The sequence below is a fragment of the Podarcis bocagei genome, assembly GCF_964188305.1.
Source record: "Podarcis bocagei genome assembly, chromosome: 12".
NCBI lineage: Eukaryota > Metazoa > Chordata > Lepidosauria > Squamata > Lacertidae > Podarcis > Podarcis bocagei.
Window position 1 is genome coordinate 10,682,837 of NC_138137.1, and position 6,000 is coordinate 10,688,836.

The following is a 6,000-nucleotide window of genomic DNA, read 5'->3' on the forward strand; positions in this document are numbered from 1 at the left end:
CAATCACACAACCACAATAAAAACCACATAAAACAACCAGTCTCTGGCTAGTTGTAACTAATTGTGTTTTTCTTCTTCGACTATGTAAGTCTGGAAGCATACTAATGGCATGTCTTTCCATTTATTTTAACAGGGCTTAATGTCTTAGCTTTTGAAAGCAAGGAAAATATGGGCTGTTTTATATAGGATAGTTTGTAAATACTGTAAAAGCAAAAGTCTACATTGATGTTTTAAATTGGCAATCAGCAGTAGGTGACAGTTCTATTGGCTTCTCCTAATTAACCTGCTGATCAATATGGCGTAAGGTCATTATTTTTCTAGGGACAGAGCCATACTCCACAACTAGTATTGATACATGCAAATGTGTGTTTAGAGTGTGATTACAAAAGTTACATCTTCCAGAAAAGACTGGTATTATCAATAAATTGTTTGCAGATACCTGGGGTTTGGGGGGTATTTTGGAGAAAATTTGGAAGGCTTCTGGAAGAGATGGGAAAGTCATGTGATCCAAACTACAGACCACCTCCTTCAGAAAACCTTTTGCTTGGACTCTCAGCTCCTGTCCTCTTTTCCATGCAAAATATACAGCTACATCATAGTTTACAAATTATGTGATGACTCATATGATGAGACACCTCAATGATGTCTTATGCCCGACACAACACTTGCATCATTCCACTGGAAAATGTGATGCTAGGCAGTGAACACTCCTAAACTTCTAGCATGTTTCATCTGTGGAAGTCATTCATCACCTTAGTTATAAATGAAGTTTATACATGCAGATTTTATTTTAGATGCAAAGGAAAATATTAAACAAATATGTGTCTGATATTTGCAGGATCTGAAATGTATCTGGGTGCTTGCAGAGAGTCAGTAATTTATAAATTGTGAAAGCACCGTTGTCTTTCATTCAGCTGCAAGTCAATGTCTATCGCAAGCAGACCCTTTATTAAATGTCAGTGTATATCGTGTATATCAAGTATTCTAAATTTTATAAATACATACACAGAGAGAGAAAGAGAGAGAAGCAAGCAACCAATCCATATATAAGAAAGAAAGAGAGAGAGACTAGAATTTTCCTGCAATAATTTTGTACCAGCTGGCTAGGTGAGATGAGGACAACAGCAAACTAACTAAGATTTTAATATTTCATAGTCCTGTCAACATGGGGATAAGCTCTTCATTGCTTTATTTCTGGAACAAAAAGACACACAAGAGGTGGGGGGAGAGAGATATTCTTCCTGTATCTACTGAATCATGGCAATAGTGTCATCATCAATATCCTTTAAATTAACTCAGTCCATGTCACGTCCCAGAGAAACCCACTGTCACATTCATTTTAGGGTCATTTTCTCTAAGGATCTTTCTCTGGCTGAGCTCGAGAACACTCCACACATGCTAATGTTTCTGCTTCTGTCTGTGCTTGCCATTTAAAAAGCCAGCTTAAGAGTTTGCATCTTAAAATTTATGCTGCTACGTAAAGAGAGCATCACAAAGCCGCAGAGCTTAAGGAAACCAGAAAACATTTGGATGCAGTGGAAAGCTCTAAAGAAGTCCTAAACCATTATTTATTTCTTTATTTTGTTCCATTTATGAATTGCTTCCTGTAAAATATCTCAAAAGTGATTTAAAAATGAAAACACATGCAATGAAAGTGACTGAAAAACGTCATATGGGAAACAACTGAACCAATTCCATATATAAAGCAATCTCATATAAAACCGCTTTCAAATCAGAGGCAGATTCAGGCTGGGATTAAAAAAGGAGTTGTAGAAAAGGGAGGTCTTGAGCAGGCTCTGAAAAACAACAACAGAGATGACATCTGTCAATTTGTAATGAGAGGGAGTTCCAGAAGTAGGCACTGACACACTAAAGTCCCAATTCCTCCTTTGTACAGAATGGACCTCATGATGAGAGAATAACTGCAGGATGCCCTCTCCTGCAGGGTGCAGTGTTTGGCTGAGTATATCAGGGGTGAGATCATATTTTTAGGTAAATCTTTGAACAGTTCTGGAACCCATGTGGATAAATAGGATGAAATTATTCAAAGGAAGACAGGACTTCTGTAGCTGTAATTATCGTGAACAGGTACCTTCAGCTTGTGAAATTTATGGAGCGTGAGGGAGAAAAATCTGTACTTCTCTCCTTGTGAATGCACAATTTAGAACCCTGGGTTTTAAATCACATGGGGAATCTCCACAAATAAGAATTCACCTTCCCCAATATGTGATGAAGCCAGCCACAGAGACGGCAAGGTCTCAAACGAGGGTAATCACATGGTGGGCAAATGATACTGTGGCCTTGGCATGAGTGGGTGTGCTTGCATGGGGCCAGGGGTATTCTACACAAGAATGTCTCTCTCCATTTGTGGTACCTTGGAGGATTAATAATAATAATAATAATAATAATAATAATAATAATAATAATAATAATTTATTATTTATACCTCGCCCATCTGGCAGGGCTTCACACAAAATATTAAAATACCGTAATACATCAAATATGAAAGCTTCCCTAAACAGCGCTGCCTTAAGATGTCTTCTAAAAGTCTGGTAGTTGTTGTTCTTTGACATCTGGTGGGAGGGCGTTCCACAGGGCGGGCGCCACTACCGAGAAGGCCTCTGTCTGGTTCCCTGTAACTTGGCTTCTCGCAGTGAGGGAACCACCAGAAGGCCCTCGGCGCTGGACCTCAGCGTCTGGGCAGAAGGATGGGGGTGGAGACACTCCTTCAGGAATACTGGACCGAGGCCGTTTAGGGCTTTAAAGGTCAGCACCAACACTTTGAATTGTGCTCGGAAATGTACTGGGAGCCAATGTAGGTCTTTCAAGACCTGTGTTATGTGCTCTCAGCGGCTGCTCCCGGTCACCAGTCTAGCTGCCGCATTCTGGATTAGTTGTAGCTTCCGGGTCACCTTCAAAGGTAGCCCCACGTAGTGCGCATTGCAGTAGTCCAAGCGGGAGATAACCAGAGCATGCACCACTCTGGTGAGGCAGTCTGTGGGTAGATAGGAACTCAGCCTGCGTACCAGATAGAGCTGGTAAACAGCTGCCCTAGACACAGAATTGACCTGTGCCTCCATGGACAGCTGTGAGTCCAGAATGACTCCCAGGCTACGCACCTGGTCCTTCAGGGGCACAGTTACCCCACTCAGGACCAGGGAGTCCTCCACGCCCGCCTCCTGTCCCCCCAAAACAGTACTTCTGTCTTGTCAGGATCAGCCTCAATCTGTTAGCCGCCATCCATCCTCCAACTGCCTCCAGACACTCACACAGGACCTTCACCGCCTTCACTGGTTCTGATTTGAAAGAGAGGTAGAGCTTAAACATCCCTGTAACGCTGCCCTTTTTGAGTATCACATTAACATAGAAGAACATTTTCCCTGTGAATAAATCCCATGCTCTGTAAGTCTTTCTGGTGGCAACTTCCTGCCATAGCAGACTTTGTTTGCCAACACAGCCTGCTTCACACATTCTCCTCTCCTAGCATAACTCTTCCAGCCCCCAAATCCTGAGCAGCGTCTGTGTATCTTCCCCATGCTGGTCTTTCCAGATTCTCTACCCTGTTCCCCACCACAACCCATACGTTCTCCTGCTCCAACTGCTGTTCCCATCTGAGCTTTCTGTTGGCCTTCAAAACACTTCCCCTCCATTTCAAATGAGCAGCTTGACTGAGCCACTGGCTTGTGAAGTTCACCAAAAAGAGAAAAAGCCTCAGTGGACCATTTCCCAACAAAATATGTCATTACACACACACACACACACACACACACACACACACACACACCACTTATATTCCAAAATGGCATTTATTGTTGTTTTTTTGTTTTGTTTTGTTTTTCCTTATATGTCAAAATGACTTTTTCGGCCATTGCATAAAACATGCTGTGATTACTGTCTCTCTTAAAAGCTTCATCAGTTTATGCTGCCTCCTGCATTTCCAGGATTTTATTTTACAAAAATATTTATCGACCATTTTTTTTTTCAGCTGTGAGACACTCAGGACAGTGTATAAAATAGATTTTAAAAGAAGCTTAACCAATTAAAGAAGCAAAATTAAGAGCTGAGCAATAAAATCAAAAAGCTATCAACCCCATTTGAAAAACAAAAAACAAAACCCATCAAATTCTGAGCACAACAGAAATGTATTTACTGCCTGCCATTAGCTGAGTAGCTTCGCCTTCCATAGGGAGGTGGTTTGATGGTCAGGGTGCAACCACAAAAAATGCCCTGTTCTGCTTTCCTATTTACATAGCCTCTTTTAGCACATACAACAACCTCAGAAGAAGATAATAAACTATGGCATTAATTGCATAAATTATCAGAAGAGGTGGCTTTTCAGGCAACCTGACCCCTAGCCATTTAGAGCAGGCATGGGGAAGCTGGGGCCTTCCATGGGTTTTTGGATTCAATCTTGCTGTAGCCTCAGTTAGCATGGCCAACAGTTAGGGATGGTGGGACTTGGGAGTCTAGCTCCATCTGGGGAGACACAGGTTGCCCACCCCTAGTTCAAAGATTTCTGGGAAAGAATCAGCACCTTGAATTGGGCTCAGAAACAAACTGAAAGCCAGTACAGCTGGGGCAAAATTGGTGTGATATGCTCAACAAAGGGCACACCAGAAAGCAATTTGGCTGCAGCATTTCGCACCTTCTGAAGATTCCAAACACACTTCAAGGGCAGCCCCAAACAGAGCATGTTGCAGTAGTCTAAATGGGATGTGATTAAGGCATCTGATACTGTGTTCAGAAACCTATTTTCCAAGAAGAAGCACAAGACACATCAGTCAAAGGTGGGCAAAGACATGCCCTGGCCATAGTTGCCACCTGAGTAAAATTCAAGTCATGCAAAACTTGTATTATGTTAGATGGTGTAAAAAAATGACAAAAATGGGGAAAGGAAAGTTTTTTATTATTATTCCACAAGGTTTATAGACTGCTTGATAGTAGTAAAAACTCAAAGCAGTTTCCAAAAGAAATAAAACAAAATCTTATCAGTAAAAACCGTTTTAAATAAGTTAAAAGTAAGAGAAGTGAATATACCCCAGTCCAGTCTCTAAGATGAAAGACCTAATATACAGCAATGGCTTGATCTGTATCCATACACTTCTTGGTCCTAACTTTTTGACATTAGTACCATGGACACTTCCCATTTCTTTATTGAAGAAGCCGAGGCTCCTAGTTATTAGACATGCAAGACAATGCAACTCTAAATATTAGCCAGATAAGAAAAAGGGTGATTGGAAATATCATTAATATCAGCACAGTTAGAAAGGACCACGACACTATCAATTCTCTCGAGAATGATAATTCTACTTCTGTGTGATGTGAGAATTAAGCTTGCAATCAGAATTCTTGGTAGCATTTTGCAAGCTGAAATGTTTGAGTACATAAGCCTTGCTTAGTTTTCCTAGACTCGGCTGGTTCAACACCCTTAATGTTTGCAGCAGCTTTTGAGCTCAGTAAGAGGATGTTGCTGTAAAATCTCAGATAGAGAAATATGAGACTGGTGAAGGAAGAGGAGCCAAAATATATGTGAAGTTTGAGGAAATGGCCCCTCTGTTTTCCAAAACTGGATCTCTTTTCTGTTTTACCTGCTCCTGGTTTGATCGTGGGAGCAGTTAGGGCTTTTGTAGGGGAAATAACTAGAGATGGAATGGAACAGAACATTTCACCAACAAAAACAAGGACACTTATGTTCTTGTTCTATTTTCATATCCAGGAAACTGTCTGAGCACATTATTACATTTTACTGAAAGCTTTGCTCCATTGTATTAATTTCTTTTACAACAACTGATGACAATGCCTTCTGTTTGAATAGGTAGCTATGGAAGTGTGGAAGAAAAGCAATGCACTGGCATTGTACTTCTGCAAGCATCCATTTAAATGCATGAGCATTAAAGTCCAGAGTGGGGAAGCTTCTTCAACCAGAGGGCCACATTCCTTCATGCACTGCCTTCTGAGGGCCAGATTCTAGTGGTGGATGGGGCCAGAGGCAGAGCAATG